The sequence below is a fragment of the Coturnix japonica genome, chromosome 2 (genome assembly GCF_054131305.1).
Source record: "Coturnix japonica strain WE chromosome 2, WE-NBRP24, whole genome shotgun sequence".
Taxonomy (NCBI): domain Eukaryota; kingdom Metazoa; phylum Chordata; class Aves; order Galliformes; family Phasianidae; genus Coturnix; species Coturnix japonica.
Window position 1 is genome coordinate 92,251,845 of NC_140664.1, and position 18,646 is coordinate 92,270,490.

At 42.4% G+C, this 18,646-nt stretch overlaps 1 protein-coding gene across 2 annotated transcripts in view; it reads right to left on the reverse strand.

The window, feature by feature from the left end:
- The window catches only part of GALNT1 (polypeptide N-acetylgalactosaminyltransferase 1), a 245,589-nt gene that overhangs the window by 152,102 nt on the left and 74,841 nt on the right, over positions 1 to 18,646 (reverse strand). For both annotated transcript variants that reach the window (XM_085538065.1, XM_085538066.1), the window contains exon 2: positions 1,840 to 1,938. The gene's annotated coding sequence lies outside the window, so the exon portion shown is untranslated. The remainder of the gene's footprint in view (positions 1 to 1,839; positions 1,939 to 18,646) is intronic.

Here is an 18,646-nt window from a genome sequence, read left to right on the forward strand (position 1 = left end):
CGGTATGCATAAGCCAAACCCCACATAAGGTTTACCTCCTTAGATCTCTGACCCAAATACTCACTTAATTTCTTAGGGTCCCTTAGGTGTTCAAGAGTGAAATCCCATGACACTGCGGGTCCCCATGCTTCTAAGACTTTTCCTAAACCTTTCCATATTCCCTGCCAGTCATCATTCTCTGGTTCTGGAGGAGACTTCCGCATAGAACGAATGCATAGGAACATATATGCATGCATTGATAGTGATAACATGAATGCAAGTATGAACCCTATCTCAGTTATTGAAAAGCGTGTGGAAATCTGAGAGTACAACCTAAATAAAAAGGGTTTTTTTAGCCTGTACAATGAATTAAACATGGTGGTGTTTGTAAAATTGCCTGTTCCATCTGGGATGCAAGTATTTGTAAAATTGCCTGTTCCATCTGGGATGCAAGTGTTTGTAAGATTCACAATTCCATCTGAGGTGTAGATGCCAAAATTCTGACCATACCACATCTCATAAAAGTACCAGGCAGGTGTCTCCATCAGTATCCACCTTATTAGGCTATATATCTGCACAATTCCACAACACCAAATTATGGTGTTAATAGTTGACCAATACTTTAAAAAGATCATAATTGCTTTCAATCCCTTAAACAGAGCAACTGGGATGAAGAGTGGATTCATAGCTGGCAGGCTCTGTAAAAGTCAGAGCTAGCTAGCTTTGCTCTAAGGGAGAAAGAAATCCCTTTGTTTTCTACACAAAAGTTAGATAGCAATGCTGAGAATGTGCAGCAGCCCTTAATGTTGACAATTTGTCTGGTATTTCAAGGTCACGTTCTCCGTGAGCAGCTACGGAAAGATAACACTCCCAACACTCCCGTAACGAAGCTCTTTAAGAGCAAAGAGAGAGTTGTTCTAAAAGCTATAAAGCTCTATGCCCGCATTCTCCACCAAAAATCTGTCACGGGTTACTTAGATTTACCTATGCCCGTGACAGGGGAAGCCACCCCACGCCCCCCCCCAGGGGCCTGGAAAGGAGGGGGGAAAAGGGGAGTGGGATAAAACAGCGACAATCTAAGGAGGAAAAACTTATTTTACTAAATATGATATCGAAATACAAGATAACACAATATAATATAATTAAGGCTAACAAAATCGAACGAAACAGAGAGAGAGAGAGTCTCCGAAAACCGAGAGGCCTACTGTGAACTCTAGGCGACACGGCTGGAACGCTTCCCACCCTCCGAGAAGTTCGAGAGAAGAAGGAGGGCACTCCAGCCTGGGAACGAGATTATATAGAGTCCTGGTCCCGTGACTTATTGTTACTCCTGTTGTTCTCTGGGATATGTAGTCTTCTTCTGTGGACTGCACATTCAACAGAAGTATCCATACTTGACATGATGTTATGATGTGGAATACTGATAGCAAAATTACAAAATTACAAAACCATGACAGACTGTTAAAGGTTACGATACTGCCATAAAACACTACGGAAATGAAACCACAGTTTGAAGCACTAAGCAGGTAGCTGTTTCAGCACAGAAACTCAGGGTTTACTCTCACATGTTTGTATGTGAGGTGGTGGTGAAACTGGGCTGGTCTCAAGGAGGCAGTGACACTTTGTACATCCTCTGTGATTTGCCTGGAGCCAAGCCATTTGGAAGACAAGTCTGCTGAAGTCTGCCTGCCTTTCACTCTCATCTCCGTGATCCAGAGCTTTCTGTTGACCCTCATTCCCAAGGATATATGGAAAGGGATACATGACAGTATCTGGACAGCAGCACAACATCAGCCAACAGCAATTCTACAGCCTGTGTGAGGGAATGAAGGATTCATAACCACAAAGACATTATCCTACCTTTGTGCCTTCCTCTCTAACAGCCACCAACTTGAAGAGCTGCTGCTGTTTCTTCTCAGTTTGTACCTCTTCCTCTTTTATCCTCCTTTTCTGCTGTTCCTAAAAACAAACAAACATTTAAAAGGTGCTATAAAGGAAGACATACGTTACACACTCATCCGTATCATTTCAACGTAGGATATTTCTCACAGCATGCACATAATGTTTGTTAACTACCAAAATATCACGAAGTACACCAGTATGTTGAGTTGGCAGAAAGAAGGGAAAAGCAAATCAAGGCCTAGCTTCCAACAATGACTGGCAAGCGCTGGGACTTGGCAGGGAAAACCACTGCTGCACCATCTTCTGCGAGCACAGAGATTTCCCCTGTGGCAGCGCTGGCACAGCTGCACACAGGAATGCCTGCACACAGGGCTGCCAGCAAGGAAGGAAGAAAAGGAAGGAGTCCTCTCTCATGGTCCCACCTTCACACCAATAGCACCACAGTGCACATAGGGTGGAGAAAGGTAAAACAGAAGACCAGAGCAGGATTTGGAACTTTTGTCTTTACCTTTTAACAGGGCTAAAGGGCTTCAAAAGATCTTCCAGCACACTTCCACACAGAGAAGCACTGGGAGGAAAAGAAGTGCTTGAGCACTTACAAGTGAGTGAGCGAGAAGAAAACAAACCCTTGCCCACAGCAGCCCTTATAAAGGTGCCCTGAGAGGCTGCAGGTGCTCGTTTCCTTTGGCTTTAAAGAAATAGACACAGCAAGGCTGATGGAGCTTGATGGACAGCCTGAAAGTATTCAGTGATAGTTGTTGTATGGGCTGACACCTGAGCTAACACTATAAGTTTTGTAATGCTACCCATCTAGGTAAGGGGTAATGAAAAAAAGCCCTGGGAGATAGAGGAAAAACACAGTTCCTAAAATGTGGACCTGTACAGACAATATTTGGAGAGTGACCCAGCTACAAGAAAGGAGTTTCCATTTCCTTAGATGCATAGTATTAAGTTGTGGCTTTGTTAAAAAGCTTGCCTTGAATCTGCAATGCCTATTCAATAGCCGCTGCTTGTATGTGCATGTGGGGCTGAGCCATTACAAGGGATGGAAAGATAGAGAAGGATCACAGTATTTACCAACAGCAGACAGTTGAAGTTTTATGTCACTTTAAGCCCTGTTATTTTCTAATATGTGGAACTCTGTATCCAAAAGCTATCTCCAAAAGCTCAGATCCACTGATCTTGGTAGACTCTCCTTATTCCAACAGAAGCTGGGCATTAATAAGCAGAGATGCCACAGAGCCTGACACTGGTGTTGCACTTACCAGAGCATTTACATGGACACTGTTATTCTCCAGGGTTCACATCCCAAAGGTATTTAATTTCACACTGCAGTCACAGGGGCTGTCCTCCACTAGTGGCTTTCTCTTTTCAGATCACAGCAAATGGGGGAGGTGGTGCCAACACATCTTGATTTTATGCCTCTGAATCCCATGTAGAGTAAAGTAGATTGTCAAGGTATGCAACAGATAAGAGAAAACTGAGAGAAGAGCCAAATGACAAGACAAATATCTGCGAACCTGAGGTTATGAGCCTGCAACTGCTGGGCAGTAAGCATTCATTCATTCCAAGATGAAAAAAATGAACAGGAAAATTGATACACTGTCCCTCTGTGCTGCATAAACCCAGATTAAAATCATTAAAATGCATCTCACTGCTTGTCACGTGCCCCCTGAACAAAGTGTAATTGCGCTGCATTCTTCCTGTACTCTGGAGTCATGGAGCAGGGAAAGATTTCTGTCAGACACTGAAACAGGGGAAGTAGCCACTTCAGCTTTGCAGACCTGCATGAAGCACTGGGAGACAACCACCAGCCCCATGTAAGCACTGATGCAGAGCACTGACTGCCTCTTGGCAATGTCAAGAGAGCACAGAGGGACAGACAGCTCCCACAGATGGTTCCACACACTGGCAAAGGATGGTTACTGGAAAGGGGGAGAAATGTGGTAAGCAGTGATCATGCCTAAAGATGTGTAGAGATCAACTGTAGGAAAAGAATTCAATGTAACCATCTTCAGCACAGTAGGATTTTGCTCCTCCATTTGCCAGGAGAAGCTATAACCATCTCTAGCTATTTCAGCTGGGGCTGTCCGGATGCTGACAGCAAATGGTTTGAAGCTCCTGAAATGGAGGGATAAGCAGTTTTTGTGCAGAAAAAACTCACACTTCATCATTTTTTAAAAGTAAATTCAGACATCGAGCAAGGAAGTCTTTAGAAGCTGCCACTGATGCAGATATTGTAAAAAGGATGACTGCTCTCCCCCCAACTGCAGGGAGGTAAAGAAGGGCATTCTCCCTGTGAGAGTGCTGAAAGCAGCTATGGGCTACACCTGTCATTTCATGCTTAGCTTAAGAAGAAGCTGAATATAACTATAAAAGCACAAAACCTATTGTGCAAAACAAGAGTAAAAGAAAAGTTGGTAATGGTCTCCACTAATTACCGCTAACTGTAACAAGTAGTGAAAGCAGTGCTCCATGAGACTACCCCGCTGCATGGCCTTAGTGGCAGCACCTTCTCTGCTTTCATTTCCTCTCTTCCTACTTGCTCCTTGCACAGCTGTGACCACACCTGGCAATACACAGCCTGTCCTACAGCCTGGGGAAATACAGCAAGGGCTTACTGTAATCCTTCATGCAGTGTCTTTTCTTGGTGACAACTCTGGACATCAGCACAACAACAGTTAATTAACCATTTGCTGCAGATCTCCAAGGTAGCCATCATACAGCATTGTAAGCAGTGTGCATCTCTGTACCTAAACTAGGAATCTAGTTTCTATTGATGTAGATATAAAAAAAACCCACCACCACTAACAAAACACAAATGTTTTTCAAGTACAGACGTGAATGATGTTCCACCTGTGTGCTGCGTTTGGATACTGGTGTCTAATTTAGTGCACTTTCACCTGGTATCACCAATATACACACATTGCGAATAAGAGAACTGAGGTAGGAAGTTTGGGAACTTTATTCATCTCATGGATTTTGAAAAAAAAATACTTCAACAGCACATCAGTTACTGTATTGAACAATGGGCTAATAAACTCCAGTATTGCATATGCTATATAGTAAAAGTTAACAATCCCTTATTCTTCAGATTAAGTGCCTTCTCTCACAAAGCACACCCGAAAGGGCTCCGCAGCAATAATTTTATCATCTATCTGGGTACTTACACGGGTCCCATCACTGCTGTATCTGCTTTTATCATAGCTGTGAAATACAGAGCCATAGAATCTAATATAGAATCAGAACCATGAAACAATGTTTGCCCAGCTGCTTTATAACCCAACAAAGACAATGAAAAAAAGAATCCCAGTAAGCTTCAAGCCCTTTTTATTATGCTGAATCACTCACCTTATAAGTTATCGATAAGAAATTGCTGTTGTTAATATTAAGTTTGACCATCACCTGGAAGAAAGCCACCACTTCTCAAGGCACTGGGATGTGAGCTAAAGAAGGAGAGCGTGATTCCCATTTCTTTTTTAATGAAACCTCAAAACAAAAAATGTTTGTTCTATTGACAACAACCAATTGGTATCAGTGACTCCCACCTTTGCTTCTGCATCAAAACATGAAGGAAGAAATGAAAAGTGTGCCCAAGAAAGCAAATGCATACATACTTCATCTGTTCCTCGGAACAAAATGGTGTTCCATTCCAAGGGAAGACACAGTTCGTTTTGCTCCCATAGTCATTGGTGTCTTTGCAAAGTAAGTGCAGAAACACCACTGCATTCCCTGCAGATACAGACAATAGCGCAAAACAGTGTACTGTGAAAGAATCAAGGCTGAGTACATGAAGATATCGTGTGCCTTCTTATTTTGTGAACGCAGCTTACAGCAAATGCTCAGGTATTTCCATCTCAAAGAGAAGCAGAAGCACGGGTTTTACCTCTGAGGAAAAAAACAGGCAGATGAAGAGGCTCAGTTGCACTGGTGCTTGGTAGGACATGCTTTGGGAATAGGGCTGTGTGGGCAGGAGAGTGTGCAGTAGGCAAGAGAAACTGGGCAGAATATGTTCATGATATAAAATCAGAGGGAATATTCCGCTTGCCTCAAGGACAACAGCTGCCATCCATATGGAGATGAAGCAAGGCTTTCCCCCAGGGAAGGTCTCACAGGGATCTGTACCACAGGAAGACTGTAGGCTGGCAGCAGTTTTACCACTGGGTTAATGAAAACAGAGTTCCCCTTCCAGATCTTACATAGCTACAGACAAGTCTCACAGCCAACATTACTTTGTCGGGGATCTGCCTCAGCTTTCATGAGACATGTTTTTGCTCTGCAACACAAGAAGTCTAAACAGCAACACTATAGAAGAGCTGTTCACCTAAGAAAACGTGGTCTCAGCCCTGAGGTGCTGAGGAGACAGTATCACTGCTGACCAAAACCTCTTGAGCAAGCAAACCTGGGGCTTGCAACAGAAAGTCAATACGGAATGTAAAGCCAATGCCATTTCAGATGGCGAGGATCTTATATGTTGTTATGGAATCATTAGGGTTGGAAAAGACCACGAGGATCATCTAGTCCAGTTACCAAAACACCCCCACCATGCCCACTAACAGTGTCCCTCAGAGCCACATCCATATGGTTATTCAACATTTCCAAGCATGGTGACTCCACCACCTCCATGGCAGCCTCTTCCAATGCATTACAATTCTTTCTGAGAAATAACTGTTCCTAATATCCCATGCATATTGGATAGGAAAACTAAAGTGTACAAGACAGTGTTGCTTACACAACATGAAAGCACACAGCTACCTCAACCTCTTGCTCTTAGTAATCTCTGTTACCACACTCCACTCACTACTACCCTCATTCATAATACGCAGCAGCTCCTGCACCCGCCCATATCCTCTCCTCATACCACATATTGGCTTTATCCATCAGGGACTCACATACATGAGTATCTTGGCACGGTACCACTGAGGCTCCAGTACTGGCCCCCAGGAATCCCACCTGCACCCAACTCTGCCCCAGCCCTGGCTCTTCCCTGAATTGCTAAATTCTGAAAACACATAAAGCACAACATGCACCAATAACTTGAGATCCCAACATGATAAGACTGTTAAGAGATCAAGAAACCAGCCTGCACACAAAATCCACATTACTTGATCAAAATAGTCAGAACTTGCTTGGTTTATCCATGGGAATGTCAAAGAGCAAGAGGAAAAGTGGGTGCTTCTGCACAGCTCCCTGAATCTGCTGTTTCAAAGCTGCTGAAGTGCCTCAAGAGAGCTGGAACCAGGCCTGAAGAGGCCCAGGTCCATAGCAGCTCACTCAGGTACTCTGAACAGGAGAAGTCCTTCTGTAAATTCAGGCCTCAGCAAGTGACAAAGAGCACGGCAGACTGACAGAAGTGCCTGCTGCATCCAGGGCACAGATCAGAGCAGAAGTCCCAAGCCTCTTTCATGATCTGATGCTGGCTCCCTGGACAATACAGGGAGGAAAAATGATGAATATATTCTGGCTGAGCCTCTGTCTTTTTACCACAAACACCTTCTGTTCTGGCCTGTGCTGCTGCTTTCACAGCTGGAAAGGGAATATTTCTTGCCTTAAATAAAAAGAAAAAATAAAATGGCTGGACCCTTTTCAGTGTGCTTTGGGGAACTTCAGGAAGCCACATGTAACTAAAACGCTTGCTATCACACCTCTGGAAGCTCTCCATGGGTATCACTGCAAATTAAGTTGCATTGGCCACACTTGCAGATTTTGCTGATCATAACTCTTCAAAGGCAAACCCACAGAAAACCTCTGACTGGCAGCAAATAGTAAAGACATCTTGATCATGAAAACACATCATCACAAGGCTGGCCCCAGGCAATCAGCATTCAAATGCTTGCATCAGGCTCTGAACTTTGAAGCAACCCTCCAAAGATACTTTCTCCTTTCTACAGCCTATCTCAAAGACTGGGCAAGAAGACCAAAGAGCAAGCTTTGTTGTTACCTTATTTTTATTTTGGATGTAGGCCACACCAAATGGCAGTAATTCTCTTACCACGAGGCACCGCAACCCCAGAATCAGCCTGGTATCTGTATCACATGCATAGATACCTTTTACAAAGGGGCTCTGGAAAAATGACAGGGTTTACTCTTCTGGGAGGACAAGAAGTGAATGAATGTGGCCATAGCTGCAATCTTCCCATGTGAGAGTGGAACTTTAAACACAGGTTTCCTTCCACACACAAATGTGTAAGTAGGGGTGGTCTCATTTTAGCTGTTAATGTTTGACTTACATTAAGTCAGCATTGGAGAACCTCACTTTTTTCCCCCTTCTTTCACTCTCCCATTTTTAAGAGAGAAGTGGTTAAAATCTTGAGACCAACCCTGATCTTGCACAAGCACAACTTAGACTTTATTGACGTGGATTTCTAGTTATACTGGATGAAGAAAAAACAGAATCACTTTCTACCCACAGCCGCACCACAGAAATTAGAAGAAAAAGGATCGTGAGTGCTGTAAGACTAAGCTGTCATAGCAGCATAATTACATTTGAGTCTACTTTGTGTGAAAGCAGACTGCCAGAACCTTGTCTTGGAGGGAGAATCACTGTCACAAGAAAAAGAGAAGGCTGCGCTGCTCTGTCTAAATTGTGTTAGGCAGCAAACGGCATTTGGTTCTGCATATCCTTGCAAATGAGTCTCCTTGTATAAAACTAAGCAGGCCATTTTCATTTGTTATGAAATCAGAAAGAGATAACACGAAACACTTTCTTGTAGAGTTTGAGGAAAGTATATCAAATTGCAAACTACAGTGCGTAACGATCAATTAATTATAGATGTGAGCAGTGTTTTCTAGGGGTTACATTTTCACTGAATTAAAATTTAAACTATGATGAATCAGTGAGGCTGCCTTCCTGTTGAATAAGTAATTTCAGTAATCATGTAAATACAGCTTTATCATTTCTTAGTATACAATCCCCTGTAGATGCATCAATTGTATAGAAAAATGATGAATATCTAGAAAAAGTCAAATAAAAACAAAATGCACCTTAGTTGTTTATTCCCTGATATGCAAACATGCTGGCTGCTCAGCAAAGCTTTTCATGGACTTGATGATCTTCAAGGTGTTTTCCAGCCTGTGTAATTCTATGATTCTATGGCATATCTCAAAGCAAAGCTTATTGTGAATGCTAACTCTGGCAATTCTATATTCTTCCCTCACTGGAAAACTATTCTGGGAAGAAATACTTTCTCACTGACAGAGGGCAACACTAATACCGTATTTGCAATGTTTAATAGAAGGTAGGAGTCTAACTGTCCTCTCCACACCTAGAATGGGAATCTTAAAACCATCTGTCAGATGCTTCTGGGGTGAAGGCAGCAGGTGGCTCTTCCTTTTCTGCCTGAGAACTTTGTAGTTCTGAGGACATCAGTGAATAACCTTGAGTCCGCAGGATAAAACAATATGTAAGTGCTGCTGCCAAAGCAATTTCTTCCAACAATTTTAGGTAAGTTTAGTTGACTAACATGTACATTGTTTTTTTTTTTTGTAAAGAAACAGGCAATAAGAAAGGCAAAGAAAAAAAGAACAGATACAAGTTTGACTGTTTTACCACATACTGAAGCCTAAGCAGGATCACCAACTAGGCAGTTGCAGTAACAAACTGGGGTAGATACAGAGTATGACAAAACTACTCACAAGTTTTTTATGTTATAGGTCACAGAACTAAAACACAAGGTGAGCTGGAAAGCAGAGCTTATACTTGGTAGCAGGGAATATGAACACTCATGACTTTCATTAAGAGTAAAATAAGAGTCCTCAATAAACTGACCTTAGATATTTATTTATCTGACACCGTCATTTCTTTCTCAGAACACAAGGGCTTTTTGTTTGGTTGATTGGTTTATGTAGTGTCTATGCTTGTGCTCGTGAAGAAAATCTTTAAAGTGAGAAGAGGTGTAATTGATGTGGTGTCTGAAAATAGCACCTATCATATGCTGAAGGAATATTTGTGAATCACAAGCAGCTTCGTTCATTTCCATAAGATATTTGCTGCACTGTGACCAACTGAGCGTCAGCATCATCAAGTGCTTTGCAGTCAGTCAGAGCACACACTCTAGAAAGGAGGAGGTAAATTTACAGTCAATATTGCCTGCGCCATATTTTATTTTCATGGAATGAGTAAATACCAGATAGAAATGAAATAAACCAAACCAACAAAAACCATCACAACAACTCACCACCTACTGACTATCTCTTGAATTTTACAGGTCTGGGAAAATACTCTGTCTCATACAGGTTTCCTGTGAGATCCTGATATACCTTCCATTCCCTGCAGGCATACATTCACATTACAATATGTCTTCAAGGCCTTATCCTTTGCCTATCCATGTAATTGTGCAATCCTTAGCACTGTTTACTTCTGAGTTAAACTTTCTTTTGAGGAGTGACATTCTCAAAAATTTCTAAAGGTCAAATCTGAGCTCTGTTGTTTCTGTTTTTCTTTATAAAATGTAGAGCTGGACCTTTCTGATTGTTAGGTCAGATGTTGTGGCCTCAACTGCAAATTGTGCCGGGTGGAGCAGGGTAAATAATAGGATGATGGCACCGACAGTCAGCACAGCTGCCAAAAGAAGGTGGGACTGAGTTTGCAGTTTGTTCCTTTTGTATAAGTGCTACAAGCACAAGATCCTCGCAGAGGCTGATGCAAAACATGGGAGCAACTTTTGGGCAACCACAACGAATGGAGATCCCATGTCCAGGACCATGATATTTCCCCTCCAGAACAAAGCTCTCACCTATACCAAAGGCTGCTCCTTTTTCTAAGCATACATATGACATCTTTCTCTGATCACAGCCACTGTGAAGGCCTTGATCCAAGTGTGTTGCTATTACTGGGTCTCCCAAAGGGACCTGCTTCCCTCTGAGCTGCTGCTGGAGAGCCCTCTCTCATCCTGGGATGAGGCAGAGCTGTCGCAATGTCCTACTTTCTGCTGCAGCCTAGATCTGCCTCCAGCTCGACCTGCATTTCTTCAGGTTCACTTTGTCCTTTTCTCTCATGACCTCATTCTTGTTCCGGTGCTGTGTTCTGCCAGTATTGGTATTTTTGTAGCAGCTCGGCACATCAGATTAGGAAACTGGTTTAGCTGGGAGAAAAATACATTACATTTTCCTGGTTATTTTTCAACTGGATCAGTTTCCCATCCTGGTTCACTGGATGGCCACAGAAATATGCTAGCTTTAGCAAGGGGCTACACCAGGACAGAGATAAGCAGCTGGGGGCCAGCAGGGATCTGCTGGAGACAGAGCAGCTCTCTGAACCAGGTCTAAAGATGACCATCTGTGCAACAAAGACAGAGCTGTGTGTGTGTGTGGCACTGAGGGATGTGGTTAGTGGCATGGTGGTGATGCATTGACAGTTGGACTAGATGATCTTAGTGATCTTTTCCAACCTTAATGATTCTATGAGTTTACGTGCAGGGCAGGAATTAGGAATACAAAGATTTGGGAAGAGGGCCTGGCCAGCAGCCTGGGCTTGGATTGACCAACCTCAGTTACAAAAAGGGACCTTCCACTTGATTTACTCCAGTTTCCAGAAAAATCACATAAAAAGTTTAGGTAGCAGTACGCTCTCCAAAGAACATGAAATTCTGAATTCTAACTTTATGTTACATCACTGTCTGTAACAGAAGAGGCGATATCAAAGGGCTGGAGCACTTCTCCTTTGAAGAAAAGTTGAGGGAGTTGAGCTTGTTTAGCTTGGAGAAGAGAAGGCTCCAGGGAAACCTCATTGCAGCCTTCCAGTACTTGAAGGGAGCTTACAAGTTAGAGGAGGATAGTTTTTTTTACATGGCCTGATAGTGGCAGAACATGACAGAATGGCCTTAAACTCAAAGAAAGGAGATTTAGGGTAAATGTTAGGAAGAAAATCTTTACTGTGAGGGTGCTGAGGCCCAACCACAGGCTGCCTGGAGAAGCTGTGGACACTCCATCCATGGAGGCAGCCACAGCAGCCTCTGACATACAAACCATTATCAGGTCTCAAGCAGGGAGAAACTAATGGAGAAATAACTGTTCTCACAGAATTTTCTTAGAGCAACAGTGAAAAAAATTTGTAGCAAGCTGAACTGGATCTTGAAACAACGTAAATACACCCAGTTTAACAAATTACCTTTATTAATGTAGCTAATTCTGATTTTCATGGGTTTTTCCAAGCCAAGAATACTCCAACATCTGCTTGTAATAAAAATAGATTATGGCTCTTCTACATGTACATCGCAAGCAGACTTCCCCCTTAACACTAAAGCAACCCCCCACCCATTAAATGGAGCGTAACTCCTCACTTGCTTAGGCATATCACTGGATGAAACAAAACAGGCTGAGTGTTTAATAGCCTGTGCAAGAGGGGCCATTTGCTGGGGTGCCTAAGTACTCGGGTAAGGTATCTTTTGCACAGAAAAAGATCTGTAAGGTCCCTTCCAACCCTCACGAAACTATGATACTGTGATACTGTGAAAGATGTGCCCTGTTCCTGAGCAGGCAAAACCACAGGAAGAGGAGAAGGATTCTGAGCGCTGTGAGCTGTATGAGTGGGGGGGTGTAGCTACTTCCAGCTAACTCATCCCTGCCTGGAGACTGCCCTGCCGATGAGTTAACATGCCATTTTCCCTGTGCTGTCAAAGCCTTTGTCACAGTAATAGCCCATTTCCTCTTTTTGTTAATATCTCTGTCAGGAGAATGAAGCAACAGAATTGAAAGTGCCACGGTGTATGATAGCAGGGCTCTGGTGAGACTGTGCTGGCAGCGTGCTGCGTTTTGATTAATTGGATGTTCCTCTAAATTTTTATGAAATTATTTTTCCTTTAAAGCCCAGGCTTATCCAAGAGGAAGGGATGGCAGTGACTGAGTTGTGTGCTGGTTCTGGACTAGGAAGGGCCACTCAGGTGCTGATGCTTCCTCTGGCTGGGAGTTGGCTGGGAGAATATGCTCTAGTCTTTGCAAGCCACTTCCAAACCCTACTCAGCTCTCCCCAGGGGAGATTGTCAGTATGTGTAAGTTGTGCCCTGACAAACATCAAAGGTATTTTGGGATGAGATCTGGGAGTCTTAAAGTTGTAACAACCCTTTAGAAGCCTGGCAAGCAAACTTAGTGCACCAGCCTGCATTTATAGCCATTGTCATCTCTGCCAAAGGTAAGCCCCACTTGCAAGTCTGGGTGGAATATGCAATCCTGTGCAGAGGACTGAGCACTGAACCTGGCTTAAGCCTCTGTAACTCACTGTTACAGGACAAGGGATTTGTCAACTTTCTTCTTAGTGCCTAACTCAACTTAGAAAAAGCCCCTTTGCAAAGAAAACTTCATAGTCTAAAACAGACATTACAAGCTGTTGCAGTGTGAGGTTTGACTACTGTTAACTTGCATTAAAACCACTGAGGGCTGGTTTTGATTTCCTTTTGTGCTTTGCTGTTGCTGTTGCTTTTTGATGGACAAGAAATATTATCATGGGATGGGAATACAAGATACCATTTACATGACACACTGCGTGATGAGGACTTTTACTAGAATACTGAGACATGAACATGCCTGGAAACCCAACTATTTCTCTCTCAGATAACACTGGGCTTTTAGCTGAATCTTTACACTAAGTCTTGAATACCACTGCTTCTTACTGAAGATCAAGCAGACAGAAACAGGAAATATATCGAACAAGACTGCAATGCAAAAATAACACAAATAGCACATGGCATCTGGGAGAGACATCATCTGTGGGTATTTTGGAAATGAAATATGACAAAACATAGGAAGCAAGGACATGATAATATTAAATACAGATGAGGTATACTAGAAGGGGAGAATGGATGAAGAATTAAAAGCATGGGACTCTTTTTGCTTTTTTAAACACCAGATAATGGTGTTGGATATCAGGAAAGAAAAATAAATAAATATGGAAAAGAGGTGGGGAAACAGTGAAGGATGTTTTGCAAGAGGACACAGCCTTGCCAGGGAATGTGGATAGGATAATGTGAGTACAGAATATGACATTTAACCATAAAATGTCCACTGGCCGTGGCCAAAAGCAGCAAACTATGATGGCTGGGGTAGAGCAATTGAGTGAGCACTGTGGGTCACAGCAGGAAATGATACTCTGTGTTTTGTTAGGCTGCTGCACAGTTTTGCAAACATGGGGGGCTTTGCAGATATGGATAGGCAAGGCAGGTTGCTTCATTTGCTTATACTCAAAATAAACAGATGTGATTTATTTATTATAAATATGATCGAGTCAGTAGAGAGCATGAAAAACAGTCCTCAATTTGTCATGGGTAAGCAAGAAGTAGAAAGAGGTAAAATCCAATGTAAGAAATGTACACAAGAACTTCCCAAATCCCACTCAGTTCACAGAAAGTGCTTTCAAGAGACCACGCTGGCACTGCACTGAGAAGACTGGCTGGCTTGGGAGTCCAGCACAAATAGGCAGGTGTTTATTAAAGAAACAGCTGCTCATGCACCAGGTCAGCACAGCACCTTCCCAAGGAAGAACGACAGTGTAGGGTGATGCCAAAGGAGCTCACTGGTAAGAGATCTCTAGTAGAGCACTGTCTGGTTGAGAGAAAACAGAGCACAATTAGGGACTGTGAAGTGCTGTCCGCTGCCCACTCCGTGGTCTTAAATGTTTTGTTGATTTAAGAACATAATTCTCACGTTATTTCTCCTGGTATCACCACAGATTTACCTAATCTCAAAGAGTTACTCTGTGTGACCTCCAAGTGACAGGGCTACGATAATCTCGGGATATAAGCAAAGCGAAGCTCATAGGGGGAGATAATATCTTTTATTAGTTTAACCGGCAGGGCTGAAGAAAACTGCCAAGTGTGGACAGAGCCTACATTCACTAGAAGTAGATACAGTGATTTTAAGCTTTGTGTGCTGCAGGAATGCTGAAGTTGCAGTTTATGTGGGTCACATGCAAGTAAGCCAGCTCAAGCATCACACCCAGCTTAGCTAACTCCTCACGGAGCTATTGCAGCCAAGGTTTGAATCTCTATGTTGCTGCAAATGCTGAACTGGATAGGACAGACTAACACATCCTTACCTGTATGCTTTACTTTCTGGGAAAGGACACTGGGGAGCTTTTGCCACTGAACAACAGCAACAACCTCAGGCAATGACGCGTGCTGTAGCCCAGCACACTTGGGATGGAGGAGCTCTGCTTGGCCCAGATCCCTGTGGTCCAATCCCATGTATCAGCAGGACTGAATCAAGAATGGGTTGGCTTTAGCAGAGCTGTTTCTCTGAATTCACATAGCTGTTTCATTTCTATTTGCATCACCTTCAAAAGCTCCGTAAATGTACTCAGCTCATTTCAAAATGCCTGGTGTTTGGTAACGATAGGAGGCTGGAAGTTCAGGTTGCAGTGATATCTGTTCCCAGAGGGCGAGGGTGGTGGAGGGCCTCTAACATTTACCTCTTAAGATAAAACCATTATGAAATGAGAACTTGCTAGAAGAAGTTACACAAACTTTTTATTAATAGAAGCCTTTGAAAAACTCCAGGCCTAGTTATTGAGCCAAGACTAAGAGAAATCCGCAGTGTTGTTGGTTTGTTTTCTTTTATGCATTTTTGACTTTGAGGCAGTGGCAGCATAAATTCTAGGTGTTATGGTCTCTTTATAGTATCACTATCAGAAGTCCACAGGCCTTAATCCTTTCAGCATCCTTTGGTGCAAATACGTGTACAAACTTATATATATTTATACATATAAAGTAAAACATATTTCAAGAATAAATACACAGTATTATACAAGGGAATAAGCCCTGAGAGACTTATAACACCGGAGGCTTTTCTCTGTCCTTTGAAGTACTAGCTGTAAGTCACAAGTTGCCACTAACTGCCTTTTTTCTTTATCTTTAAATTAGAAAGCACAGGCCTTAAAGGTATGACTGCCTCTAACTGCCTCAGGTGCTGCTAGGAAAATGACTTCTTGCAGCACAAAAATTATGTAGATGAAATCACATCACTCATATATTAACTTGATGATAGACTCAGGCCAGGATGTTCTTAGTAGGATTGCATAAAAAGGGATAAAGAATTTCCCACAAAGGAATTTTAAGCAGTGATCTTAGGTTTGGAAGGAAGAAATGAAAGTCCTCTGTGCAACTGAGCTTTAACTATAATATTCAATGGTAGCAAACTTTAGAAGACTGAATCTGCATTCAAGCTCCATTACGCCAGTAAATGACTAAATTGCCCTCAGATTATAGGGAGCAACCTGCAACTTACATTAGCAAAGTGTCACCAACAGCTGCAATAGATTAGAAGATAAACGAGGGCACATCGTGTTCAGAACAATACACTCATTTTCATTTCTTATTTTGAAATCTTTCCTTTACAGAGGTCAGTGCAGGGAGCAGGTATGGTGGTTATGATGCTACCAGTCTGCTTATGAAACTGCAAATGCCCTCCAGAGTATAAGACTGTGGAAGAGTGGTTTGTGAAATCCTGGCCTTTGGGAGATACCTGGATAAGCAAACTGTTGAATCTTTAAAAGGTCAGAAATAGAATTTCATAGATTCCATTTGTATGAATGGATATGAATATATATGACTATATATGCACATATGTACATTTAATTATTTTTTTGAAGTCTCTCACCTTGGAGACTCTCAAGAGCTGTCCAGCTGTGGTCCTGGGCACCCTGCTCTGGGTGCCTTTTCTTGAACAGAGGTTAGATGAGATGAATGCAGAGTCTCTTTCCTTCTGCGACATCTCCAGAGTGGAAGATACTGACGGTTCTTTTTTCCTATTTGCTTAATAATTTTCTTGTTGGTGGTACTGCAGCATTGTGTTTCTTTAACAAAACCTAGCACTGCAATAATAATTTGAAGCCTTCCTCTCCCCTTTCAATGTTCTTGTTAATAAACCCTTTTTAGGGTTAAATAATGTGAACTGTCCACTGAAAGATGGTTAAACTTAATTCAAAGCCCAAAGAGCTCAGAAAGTAAAATGTATGCTTTTTATTGTGTTTAAAACAAGAGCATGACCACAACTCCCTCACAGTTCCACTGTCCAGCAACGTAGATAGGTGCTTGTACTGACACCTCATCCTTCAAGGAATGATATCTTGCCATTTGTGCTGCTTTACACACATAAACACAAACCTTTTGCCTAGGCTCTTAAAACAACAAGCCTTTCCTACCTTTTAAGGAGACTGAAGGAGCAGAGCTCTGTGATTATCACTGAGTGTCACAGAGGTCACAAGTGAGGTCAGTTCATCCTTGGAAGCTTTTTCAGAGTAATGCACTAATGAGTTTGCATCCCAAGGGCTAAGAAAAGCTGCTATGGACCCGTCTTTCTTCTCTTGTCATTCTCCTTTTCCTTTCTTGGCCTTTTAATGAACAGTCAGATGTTCCTTGACTCTCAGTCTGCAGTCTTAGCAGCAACCTTCACAAGTGCCTTGTGTGTAGTTTCAAAAGCCAAGCTTATTCATGTAAGCAAGATTCATTAGCTCTTGGTGATTTCAGCAAATTCCTGTGTCCTCACAACAGAGGTGTGGTAACATTCCTATCATCATTTGAAGCTTCTCTAAATAAGATGTTTGGTTTATTTATAGAGGTGTGTGTGTTTAAAAACTGTAAGCCATGCCAGTACTGTCCTCCCTAAACTCTCATGTTTTAAGGTGCAGCGTGACATTATTGATGTACAGACATGGAACAAAGTGATCTCCAGTCAGGAGGAAGTTGTTCATAATACAGTCCTGTCCCTATCTTTTTCTTGGGTTTAGTAATTAATGGGATTCAGCAGAGAGTGGCTTTACTAGTTTACAGATAGCAGCAGACATACACACTTCTTCTACCCACTGTGGTCCTCAGCTTATGTTAGAAAGCCAACTCCACGACATTCTCCTCTCCTCTTCAGTTACAAAGGACAAACATACAGACATAAATGAAAAACCCTTACAACAAGTCATGAAGTGGCTTTTAACAGGTAAAGCCTGCTTTAGAGTAACTGAAAAATAATATTACATGACTGTTACTGTATACCATGCTTAAAAGGGAATCTAGTATTTATGGTCAGACACAGAGGCTTTATGATCGAACACATCTACTTTCATTTGCCGTGGTGTCATAACTGCTGTTACTCTATCCAGTCATTGCAAGTGGTATCTTTTGTAAAAAATTAATTGCAAAATTGATATATTTGCAAACAGATCTGAAATTGCCATTTATGAGATGTTTGGAAACGGTTAAAAAAATCAGGAATTCCCTCTCTTTTTACCCTTCTCTCTTACCACATCTTCACAGAATGGGATTCTGTATCTGACAGAACATTGAAAACACAGTTAATCGTCCCAGTCTCTGCACTCTTCAAAATGAGTTTGTCCTGGAAAAACCCATCACAAACACTCAGGCTTTCAAGCTGTCTAGATGTCCTCTGGCATTTGCTCTAACAAAAGCAGAGGTTTTACCTTCCAAAAGTGTGGCTAGAAACAGTGGCCACACTAATCTGTTAGGCATATAAAAGGGAGAGAAAGAAATATAACAAGGTGTCAAATCTGGAGAGGTGGCAGAAGAGGTTTGTTTATGGAGCCCAGCCCTGAGGTGCTGGAGGACCCTGAAGCAGGATGTGTGAGGCCCAGGCAGGCAGACTACGACCTACCTCGCTGTGTTTGAACACTGCACTGTAGGATGTGGGCAAATATCACTTTATTCCTTCTGCATTATGATGTTTCTTGTCATTCCAGCAGTGCACAGATCCAGCGCCATGCCCTTCTCCTGTTAGCAAAGCACAGCAGCTAACGCCAAGCTTCTGCACTCAGTTTATCCGATGAAGA